The 12,170-nt window shown below is 44.6% G+C and overlaps 1 protein-coding gene and 1 non-coding gene across 7 annotated transcripts in view; one reads left to right on the top strand and one right to left on the bottom strand.

The window, feature by feature from the left end:
• Nucleotides 1-12,170, top strand: part of AUTS2 (activator of transcription and developmental regulator AUTS2) — a 1,113,014-nt gene that overhangs the window by 1,069,699 nt on the left and 31,145 nt on the right. The gene's annotated exons all lie outside the window — the stretch shown is intronic.
• On the bottom strand, nt 4,253-4,344 carry TRNAT-CGU. Its single transcript is given in 2 exon segments — nt 4,253-4,300; nt 4,308-4,344. It is a non-coding gene; the product is annotated as a tRNA-Thr (tRNA).

Consider the following 12,170-nt stretch of genomic DNA (forward strand, 5'->3'; position numbering starts at 1 on the left):
AGAGCAAGAGTACAACAGAGGGCCATGGAGAGGAGCTGGGGCTTTATTCTACGTATGGGGAGAAGCCATTGGAGGGTTTCAAACCGGATTGACATGACCGCATGGTCTGGTTTATATCTCAAAGGCTCACTCGGGCTGCTGGGGAGCAGCAGATTCTGTAACCGTTGGTTCCTTTGTGTTAAATGGCCTCGGAAGCAATAATTCACACCCGAATTATTAATATTTAGGGATAAGTTAAGGGGGACTGCAAATAGATAAGTGCTATGACTCTGAGCTTTGATGGTGGGTACGGGGGGAGCCAGAGTGGAAGGAGGCAGGGATAGACTCGATTTTAGTCACATTGAGCCAGGGATGATGGTGGGACGGTCAGGTGCACGCAGTCTTGGGGAATTTGGAAAAGAAACAAAACGGATGCCGTATTTTGCCTTTTGCTACTCCGGTTTGAAGACATTTCTGAAGGTAAAGTTCAGGTAATTGCAGGAGGGTGGAAGCCATTGCGACAGCCCAAGTTGCAAGCCTCCACTTGGGACATTTGCCTTCCGGGATTATAGTTGGAACTGGGAGGCAACACTACGGTTTTTTGGCCACTGACTCCAGTTCCCGAGGACAGTTATTACAACTTCCCACGGTTTATTTCTGGAGAGTGGTTGCAGCATTTCAGATTTGAGAGGCAAGTCAAGCAGACAGGTAGTTTCGGAGTCCAGAGTGCCAGCCATTCCTCTGTGGAGCCCCACGGATAGGTAGTTTCTAAAAGGCCGATGGCCGTGTCCTCCTCACTGCCTTCCTGGACTGCCTTATCGACCCGGCGCTTCAAATTTCGTATCTGAGCATGTTTCCTCTTTCTAGGATAAATTGAGGATGATGAAAACATGAGGATATAAAATGATGAAAATTGAGGATATAAAACATGGATGGTTTATAGAAAATCACTGTAAGGATTGGTAGATATGTTCCCTAAAAAAGATAAAATATTTCAAATATAGGGAACAGAGCAACACCCCCCCTCCCATACACCCCCACACAAACACACACCCCAGTTTTAAAAACCTCTTTCAGCTTCACAAAAGTCACGGCGGGGAATAAGCAGATTTTCTCCTTCTGCTCCTTAAGAAAACTCTTTGGTGTAGGGATCCTTAGTTTATAACTTAAGATGTGGCGTATGTCAAAATCCGTACAAGTCAAGCGGATAGTGTTTGTTAACCTACAGGTGAAATGTTTGAGAAGACTGAGTTCTGGAACGGGAGAAAGGAAAGTACACAAATGATTCTGTTCTTCCCAGGGGCATGCTACCAGCGGCTTGTTAGGGAACTCATGGGATCTCAGAAGTCATGTAGTCCAGTCTCCGTTCCACAACTAACTCCTCAGAGTTTTTGTCATGGTCATTCTTGACATGAGTGCTCCCTCGCCATGCCCAGCGAAGAGCCGATTAGAACATTAGCTTGTTCCCCTATGGCAGCCGAGGCCATCACAGGTGGAAGGTTTGCTCTGCAATACACATCCTTTGGTCTTAGCTCTGCCCGTGACGTCATTCGCAGAAGGTCTGCTTCCTCTTCCATGGGACAGTCATCAGGGCCTTGAAGGTGCCTCACGGCCGTGCTTACAGGCAAGACTCTGTAACTCCCCGTTCTACGTGGTGAATGTGCATGGAGCCAGGATGGGAAATAATCACCAAACAACAATCGCTGTTGTTGAATTCACAAGAGCTTTCACGACTACGTCCGGTACCAGAGGCAGCTTCTAATCGTCTCCCACCACCCCGCCCCTCCAGCAGCCTACATGCTGGTAGAGAACCCACCCGGGAAGGAATGGAAGAAGTAGTTTCCAACAGTGGCCTTTGGGAGGGGGAGACACTGAAGGACTGGTGACCTTGTGGATGGCATCCCTCGGCAACGGTGCCGGCTGAGGCTTTCCCAGTAGTCTGTGGAACAGTGCTTTGCAAACTTGGACTTGCGTATGGACGGGGGCTGCAAATTGAACTCCATGACAAGATCTAGGTGATGCTAGCGTTGCTGATCTGGGGGCCACACTTGGAATAGCGAGGTTGTAGAACACCCTGGAATCATAGTATGAGGGGGTGGATGGTTTGGGACCAGAAAGCCAAAAGTGCCTTAGAGAAACCGTCAAGAGTCCTCTCTTCCCTGATCTCTCTCCTTTAAACAATCACAGGCTCTATGATATCAGGCACAAACAAGCAACTCACACAGATTCATTCTAGAGGCATCTGTGGTGCTCACCCATAAGCTAGTCAGACAGATTGCCGGCGTTTGGCAGCACCCAGGTCCCATGGGCCACAGCAGGTTGTTTGAACAGACTTGGGGAGATTCGTCATCTGTCCTCAGGAGTACGGGCGGGCATGTCTGAAAGCTGACGGAACTTTCCTTGCCAAATGAATGCATGCTATTTCCCAAGGCAAAACCCACTTCTTGCAGTGACCTGCTGAGAACAGGATGGGAGTGGCTCTTGGAGTTTTCCCACAGTGCACTGCAGAAACATTGGTTTTAGGATATTTGATGATGCTTTGAAGGAAGAGCCTCCTCCTCTGCTACTCACCGAGTGACAGCAGCGTGAACTTGGTAGAGACCTGAGGGCCCTGATCGTGCCCGTGGGAATGAACCTCCCCCTCTTCCTCTGCAGCTCTCAGGGCACAGCAGGGGCCAGAGTGGTCCACCCGCCTTGCATCTGTGATCCCCTCCTCCCTTCTCTCCAGAACAGAAAAACTTCCTCGCCACTATGAGGAATCACAAAGGTTCGCTTCACTCCTGCATACTAGGGTAACCTGAGACCTTCTCTTTGATACCTGGACCCTGAGGAGAAGGTGGTTTTGAGGGAAAAGAAGTAGATGGAGGGATGTTGGATGATGCAGGTGACACTCGCGTTCTAGAAGGATGAAGTGTGCATTGTAGTTGCAGACTCTGAAGCAGTGAGAGAATAAGCCAGTGTTGACTGGAACTTACGTCATCCCTGCGTTGCGGAAGGTTAAGAAGAAACGGGGCCGGGGAGTATTTGTATGTAGGGCCAGGGAGCTGAGAAAAGCCTAGGATAGACTCGACTCACGGGAGGGAAATTCTAACTTCCCGTCCTCATACCCCCCATCCCAGCCTCTTTACTCAGGGTCCCAGTGATTGTCTAATCTGTGCCTGAAGTCAGGTAAAACGGGTCACAGTGTGCAAAGCAAGAAGTTAGAGTGATTGATAAAATTTCAGTACATCTTTGGTACTGGTGGCTTTTTACCTTTGTCCTTGAGAAAATCATCTTTGGTAGAATTCAGAGTGTTGAAAATAAGGTTTAAACCCTACAAGCCAACCTTTGCCAACCTTGACGGGCACACTGACCTCTTAGAGCGTGAATGTTACTGGCCACATGTCTCATTCCCTGGCCCCATATCATGAACGTGTTAATACCACAGACATGTACAGATCCAAGAAAGGTTGCTTATTCCAGTAAAAGACCAAATGCCAAGGACGCGATACACCAAAGCCTCAGAAGGTGACCAGGATCAGATTAGCCTCACGATTATTGCCCCTTCTGACTGTGGACGGGAAACCCTCAGGCGAAGACGTTAGAAGTTAGCAGCAAGCCACGGTATAGGAGGAAGGTGTCACGAGGAAGGTGTCACGTCTGCAAACAGATCTGTAAGCTTGACAGCTTTGGAGTCCTCACTTTCCTTAGCAATGAAAATGTTGGGGGAGGGCTGTCTTGCCACATTCTTTGCTTCTCCCTCACAGCCTCACTTGATTGTTCTGCGTGTGAAAGATAGGATGATTAGGTACCAGGAAGACTGTTTCTCAAACCAAACACCTAAAGTTGTAATTCGTTTTCAGTGCTTTGGTCCCACCTCCTGGAGAACTTCCAAAATAAGCAAATGGGCTCCTTGTTGTCCTCCAGTCTAAGGAATGTGTGCTGTGGCTTTTGTTAGGGTGAGAGCCTTGTTCCTTAGATTTGCTGTTTATGGAGAGCAGGCAGGCTGTGTTGCATGAATACAGACCTGGGGTTGAAAGTCCTTTTAGAACTTTCCCTTGTTAGAACCCAGAAGTATCTTGTTAGGTTTTTCTTTTTCTTTTTCTTTTTTTGCTTTTTTTAAAAAACATTTAATCTTATTTTTATTTTTATTTTTATTTTTATTTTTATTGAAGTTTATTAATTTCTTTTGAGAGAGAGAGAGAGAGAATGAGAATGTGTTTGCGTGACCTGGGGAGGGCAGAGAGACAAGTAGAGAGAAAATCCCAAGCAGGCTCTGCGCTGTTCAGTGCGGAGCCCAAGATGGGGCTCGAACCCACGAACCGCGAGATCACAACCCGAAATGGAGTTACGAGTCGGATGCTCAACCGACTGAGCCACCCAGGCGCCAGAGTGGGCACTGGTTTTAAAGGTGGCTGTGCCTGTGTGTGTGAACATGCCCAGTGTCGTGTGGGGGCACCCGGTCCACAGCCAGACAGGGCTGATGAGGACAGGCCAGGCGACTGAGACCCAGCCGAGGACAGGCCAGGCGACTGAGACCCAGCCGCTGGAGGGCAGAGGCAGAGAGGCACTGGGGATGGAAAGCAAGCAGGAGGTGATCTTGTCCAGGTGATGAATATGGAGGCCGGCTGGAGGACCCAAGGAAGAATAATGGGGATCTGTCTTTGAGGCCAAAGTGCAAAAGTTTGGGCTTTCTCTGAAACTAATACTTGGAGTTTTTCCAGGGTGCTGACGTGATTGGAGATTTTATCCTTCGATACCTTGACTCTCCCATCAGGCCCGCACATGGCGTCCGTTCAGTTGCTTTGGGCCTAAGACTGATCCTTGGGGCCATACAGCGGGATAAAAGTGCCCTACCATCAATAACTCCAAATCGATAAGATATATAGAGATCTTCATTAGCTCTGATTAGCTAAGCTTATCTCTGAACCTCACAGATAACAGACACTGACCTAGAAGGCCGAAGGTTTCCTGCCACTTCCATACTTTTCCCTCGGTACCTGTTCTACGCCAGCTCCTGGAAGTCTGGGGCCGTCTCTCGTTCGTCTTTGTAGCCTCAGGGCCGAGCACAGGGCTGGGCACACGAAGGGACACTAGTCTTTTCTTTGTATGAAGTGAGAAAAGCCAATTATATATATGACATTGACACTCTAGGGTTTTTTCAAGACTTTTTGATGCCCCCGTCTCTACCCCCGACAGATCACAGTCTACTTTTCTCCTCCTTTTGGAGGAGAAACAGTTCGCCTTTGCTCCGATTTGCTAAGAGACTGCAAAAGAAATACAGTGCAAGCCCAGGTTGACCTTCAAGGCCACATCATTCTGTAGGCAGAAGCCATCCTAGTGGGCTGCAGTCTGCACATTCAAGGCTGAAGGCAGATTTTTGGCCTTAAGGCATCAGAAAGAAACACGGGCGTACGCTTAAGGGTGGATGCTTTTCGTGGTGCGAGGCTTACGAGGAATAAACTTGAAATAGGTTTGAGTACATTGACCTGTAGTCTGTCGATTTTTCTTCAATGCCTGTCGTAGGTTAATCTTGGAACCTAGGTGATAGCCAAAGTAGCTTGTCTGATGATGTCAGCCTCTAACCTGCTGGTCCCCACACAGCTTTCCCAGTGGGCTTGCTGGTGTTTTGGCAGATACAACGGCTATTTTTTCCTGTTTAGGATTTTGCTTTTACCAGGAGCCCTGGAGGCCCTCGGGGGTTTGCGATACAGACTTCAGCCCACAGCTTAGCCTCCCAGATGGTAATTAATGTTTACACAAAATGACAAGCACAAAATGGAATCTCTCTGAGCCCTGCCAAGCACCCACCATTCCCCTGATCTCCCACTCTTGCAGTGTTTGAAAATTAATTTGCCTTGAACAAACAGTGGGTTTTCCTCAATTTATTTGTACAGTTTCAGTGACCGAGCAGAAGAGCTGCGAGGCTGAATGTCATCCTTCCATTCGTTCGAGTAATTGAATCTGCTAATGGAACAAACTGGTCTCTGTTTAATGATTTGAAGAAAAGACGGAGAGGAGGAAAATAAAGAAAGGTGTATTTTGGAGGAGGCAGACCTTTTCTGCAGAACACCATTGCAATGCAGAGCTCTGGGGACAGAATCCAAAACTTGGGGAGAGTTCAGAGTATTGCTGAATTAATTCAGTAGTGCAATTTTTGTTTTTATTTTATTTTATTTTATTTTATGTATACCATTCATTGTCAAGTTAGCTAACAAACAGTGTATACAGTGTGCTCTTGGTTTGGGGGGTAGATTCCCGTGATGCATCGCTTACATCCAACACCCAGTGCTCATTCCAACAAGTGCTCTCCTCAATGCCTGTCACCCATTCTCCCCTTCCCCCGCCCGCCCCATCAACCCTCTTGTTGTAATAAGTATCTACAAAATACGCAGTCTTTGCTAAGAGGAGGTTTTGTTTGAGGTAAAAGAATAGACAAGAAGAATGGATATGGCTAGTAACTGTAAATAATTCAGTGTTGATTCACAGAAATAGGATGCTTCCGTATGTTTCTGGGCTTTCTAATGTTGAACATTTTCAGCATTTATTAATGTTTCCACTCTGCCTTAATTTAAAGTCTGGGTCCTTCCGCCACCACACCTTATTTGGATGCAGTCTTCACTCCGTCTGTGTGGTGAGGTCTTGGTGGCTCCGTCATTTGGACAAATAAATAGAGCCGTTAACTAGAAGGCAGAATAACGTAAAAATAGGACACACCTGTATCTAGGTGCTGTGGGTCAGACATTTGAAAAGATGGATGGACACATTGCCTAATGGCCAGTGCCCCACGTAGTTTCCTTGTTGTCTTTAAGGCTTGTGCATATTTGCTGCAGTAATGACCTTGTCATGAGTACACCATAATAGGGCTCTCTAATCGAGTGTAAAGACGTGGGAAGACAAGAAGCACAGAAATGTGCCTTAGGGGAATTCTTCCCACTTCTCTTCTTCCTCCTTAATCATCAATATCCCCCCAGTTCCTTTCTGTCCAAATACACCCAGTTAGAACCAGTTGGAAACGTTGCCAAGGAGATGGAAGGCCATATCCTATCCCCATTTCTGAAAGGCAAATATTTATCTGTCCTCCGGGTAAAGAGCTTTTTTAAAAAAATTCTGTCTAGTGGGTAAAGCAGTTTGACTACAATAAAGTCACTTTCTGAATTGACTTCTTCGATGGTGCAGTTAGATTGTCCGTGAAAGGACTCATTTGAAAACACACAGTTGAGGGGCACCTGGGTGGCTCAGTCGGTTAAGCGTCTGACTTCAGCTCAGGTCAGGATCTCACGGTTTGTGGGACACTAACCCCGTGTCAGGCTCTGTGCTGACAGCTCAGAGGCTGGAGCCTGCTTCAGTTTCTGTGTCCCCCTCTCTCTCTGCCCCTCCTCAGATCTCAGATCATGCTCTCTCTCTCTCTCTCTCTCTCTCTCTCTCTCTCTCGCAAAAATGAATAAATGTTAAAAAAAAGTACATAGTTGACCCTTGAACCACCAGGGCACCTTCGGAGCCCTGGCACCCCCTCCTACACAGTCAAAAATGCACTGTTAACCTTTACCTACCCAAACACTTTACAAACAGCCTACTGTTGACCAGAAGCCTCACCAGTAACATAAACCGTTGTTTAACACATATTTTGTATATGTATTATATACACTGTCTTCTTACACTAAATTAAGCCCAGAGAAAAGAAAATATTAAGCAGATTATAAGGAAGGGAAAATACATTCACAGTATTGTACTGTATTTATATTTAAAAAAAAAATCTACATGTACGTGGACCTGTGCAGTTCAAACCTATCCTGTTCAGGGGTCAGCTGTAATGCCTTTTTTATTTTTCTTTTACGATAATAGTCCATATTTACTATAGAAAGCTTGTTTTGGAAAGTTAAAAAAAAAAGAAAATTTTTAAAATGAAAAGCTGTGGTTGTTTCTGAATGATGGGATTACGATGAACATTTTGATGTATATCTTTCTAATCTTTTTTTCTGTGCCTGTGTATACCCACGTATACAGGTAATTTTCATTTTTGAGAGTCCATACTGGTGATAGTGCCCTTCGTTTTACTTGGTAGTAATTTTGTGAAGAAATGTTTTCCATGAAACGATTTTCAACTGTAGCTTTGGGAACACCGATTGTTTAGTTTGTGCTCTACCTCATGGAAAGAACTTAATTTTTACAACAACCCTTTGAAGCACTTCACCGTATTTTGCCGTAAGTTATTGGACGTCTGGAAACATAGTAGTTCATCACAGGGGCATAACACAGCAAATCTCAACCCTACCACTCCCAATGCCCTTTTTGTGTAATATAAGAAACATTTAGGGGCACCTGGGTGGCTCAGTCAGCTAAGCGTCCGACTTCGGCTCGGGTCACGATCTCGCGGTCCGTGAGTTCGGGCCCCGCGTCGGGCTCTGGGCTGACAGCTCAGAGCCTGGAGCCTGCTTCCGATTCTGTGTCTCCCTCTCTCTCTGCCCCTCCCCTGCTCACACTCTGTCTCTCTCTCCTACGAAAATAAACAAACATTCAAAAAACAGTTAAGGGGGCGCCTGGGTGGCTCAGTCGGTTGAGCGGCCGACTTCGGCTCAGGTCATGATCTCACGGTCCGTGAGTTCGAGCCCCGCGTTGGGCTCTGGGCTGACAGCTCAGAGCCTGGAGCCTGTTTCGGATTCTGTGTCTCCCTCTCTCTGCCCCTCCCCCATTCATGCTCTGTCTCTCTCTGTCTCAAAAATAAATAAACGTTAAAAAAAAATTAAAAAAAAAAAAAGACAAAAAACAATTAAAAAACATAATGTGTTCTTATTTTTTACTTTCTGGAACAAAATATATATAGTCCAATTCTTATCTATACACATGATTTAAAAATGCACACAAAACCCTAATGAAAAGTAAAGGAGAAACAAGTAGCAAGTAATTTGTTATTATTAGCGTAACATGATTTTAAGTATGTAAATATTTACATTAGAAGACAACGAAATGGTCAGATGTTTGAGTCTGTACATGGGATGGTGTATAAATATGGCTGCTGCAAAAGCAGATTCATACAGGTCCGTGGGTCTTGATAATTCAAGTGCCAGGATTAGCCATACCATTGGTGTCGTGATTTACCCAAATGGTGAACAACTAACTGTGGGTTGTTCGTGACAAGACATGACATCACAGACACAGGGGCATACAGTGGTTGCATTCCTGGAAAATCCAGTGTATTAACACTATACAAAAGTTATTTTGCGTTCATATGCAAAAACAGAGTTGGGTTCTAGATTCTTCAGCCGTGCAAATGTCCAGTGGGATTTTAGAACATGAACTGAGATGTGTGGCCTTGTCCTTCTCATGTCCCTAAGAGCCACCAGTGCTGTCCAGTCACTGTGACAGCCAATCCCACTCCACAGAGTTTGAGAACTCCACTAGGGGTATCCTCGAAGGAGAACCACCTCTTACATGGCTTTGACTTGTTTCTCTCTCTCTCTCTCTCTCTTTCTTCCCCCCCCCCTCTTTCTTCCCCCCCCTTTCTTCCCCTCCTCTCTCTCTCTCTTTCTTTCTTTCCCTCTCTCTCTCTCTCTCTCTCATCATAAAACATAGAAGTTTGAACATAGAAGTTCTCAAAGCATTTTGGAGGTACATTTCTGAGACTTTATGGGCCCTGTCATTTTCTTGTTAGGTTTGTCCCCAAGTATTACATGATTTTTGTTATTATAAAGGGGCTCATTTTTAAATTTTACTTTCTGTTCACTATTGCTGGTATGTAGAAAAGCTACTAACGTGTGTGGAGTTTTTTTATTTGCATTTTTTACTGAGTTCTCTTATTCTCATGCACTTCTCATCTGATTGTGTTTTCTAGCTAGACTATTATTATTATTTTGTAAATAGTTTTGCCTCTTCCTTTTTTTGTTGGTTTTCAATTTAAAAAATTTTTTTAATGTTTGTTTATTTTTGAGAGAGAGACAGTGCCAGCAGAGGAGGGCAGAGAGAGAGAGGGAGACACGGAATCGGAAACAGGCTCCAGGCTCTGTGCTGACAGCCCATGACACGAGGCTCGAGCGGGGCTCGAGCTCGTGGACTGTGAGATCGTGACCTGAGCTGAAGTCGGAGACGCTTAACCGACTGAGCCACCCAGGCACCCCTGTTAGTTTTTCATTTCAATGACAAGAATATTGTGTTTCTTACAGGTATAGTCCACACTGTCTATAACACCAAATATACCTGGTACATATTTCTGGGTTGAAGGGAAGGTGCTGACCATTGAGTCATTTTCCAGTTTACTTTTATGATCAGATTTATTTGTTTTTGAGTCAGTTTTAGTAGTTGAGATCTTTTCATAAAATCCACTTATTTTCAAATTTATTATAAACTCATGCATTATATTTTCTTATCTTACAGAAAATATACTCTCCATGTTTGTGGTCATACCGCTATTCACATTCTCAGTTTTGTTTGCTATGTTTTTTGGTTTTTTTTTTTTCACGCTCAGACTTTTTTAATGCATGACCAGTTTTCTTTTTAAATTTTTAATAGGCCAGGGGCACCTGGGTGGCTCAGTTGGTTAGGTGTCCGGCTCTTGATCTGGCTCAGATGTTGATCTCGGGGTCTTGAGTTCAAACCCCACCCACGCTGGGCTCTGTGCTGGGTTGAGGTGTGGAGCCTACTTTAAAAAAAAATGTTTTTGTTTTTTTTAAATAGATAACATGATCACATGATTCAAAAATTTAAATATATATGTATGTATACAGTCAAATAATCTCCCCCTCCTCCCGCTCCCTAAATGTCTGGTTTTCCTGCCTGAGCCCCCAGACGGGAAACCACGGTCACTGGTATCTTAGATACTCCTCCAGAGCTCCTTTATGCATAAAGTAAAAATGAATGTATATTATTTTTCTTCTGTTTTTCACAGAAGCTAGCACTATGCCGCATGTGATATATACAGAGTTGATTCCTTTCCAAGCTGTAGTACCTTCCACGCTGTGGATATACCAGATTTGTACGTAACCAATGTCCGAGTTCCTCTTTCTTTCCAAATTTGCGATTCAAACCACGATGTTGTTTCATTGTGTCTATAGGGCTCCAGTCAAAAGAATTCCATGAGTTTCTTGGCCAAGTGTTGCCAAATTACCCTCCACTGAAGTTGTGGGCTTTCTATTCTACTAGTAAAGTACAATCGCGGGCCCATTTTCCCCAAGGAACTTGTATCAGATGTGTATCGAAAGGAAACAGTAGTTTTCCTAATCTGCCCTTATCTTTTTTAAAAAAAAAAAAACGTATTGTGTTTGAGTCAAGGTTATTTTTTTTTTACATTTTTTAAGGTTTCTTATTTATTATGTATTTTTGAGAAAGAGGGGTGTGAGCAGGGGAGGGGCAGAGAGAGAGGGAGGATCTCAAGCAGCCTCACTCTCAGCATGGAGCCGAACGTGGGGCTCGAACTCACAAAACCACGAGATTATGACCTGGGCCAGAAATCAAGAGTCGGACGCTTACCTGACTGAGCCACCCAGGCGCCCCTGAGTCAAGTTTATTGAGATATAGTTTAAATGTAGTAAATTCACCCTTTTTACTGTATACTGTGCAGTGTCATTTTAATTTGCGTGTATTTTATTATAAGCATGATGTGTTATTTTTATAATCACAAGAAGGGCGATTCTAAAACCCCAAAATGGAATGAGTAACACTTGTAAATAAGACTGGTCCATTTGCACATTCTTATTTCTTTCAACCTCAGCAAATTTCATCCTTTGGCAAACTCAGAGCACACAGAGCAATACAAAATGATTTTTTTTTTTAATGTATTCATGCCAATTTTGGAGAAGCACAGTAAGACAAATTGACTGTCAAGATGGAAAAGCTTAACTGGGAAGATACATTTATTGAATAATTGAAAGGAAGAGGAAATGCATTACCGATTAGCCACAAAAATGCATGACGCCTAATCTGTGCCTCAAGAGACTCATGTAAATGGGGAGTCGTAAAACTGTCTCAGCCCCCGAGTTCTTACCAGCCTTCTAACCTGCCACTCTTGCTTCTGGGTTGCATCGGCGGACTGATGATCGCTTTCAGGTTTAGCTGAAGTCCAAGTGTTCTAGCAACTCTTTCCTACCCTTTCCTAGCTTTCCTGCCCCTTTGCACTGTCTCTATATACCAAATATTGTAATGGACTCTTGGATTTTACCATTACCTGCTTTGTTCAGGATTTTTGTTTCGGAGGGGGCAGCAACGCGTAAATCAGAGAA

This window comes from Panthera tigris, chromosome E3 (genome assembly GCF_018350195.1).
Source record: "Panthera tigris isolate Pti1 chromosome E3, P.tigris_Pti1_mat1.1, whole genome shotgun sequence".
NCBI lineage: Eukaryota > Metazoa > Chordata > Mammalia > Carnivora > Felidae > Panthera > Panthera tigris.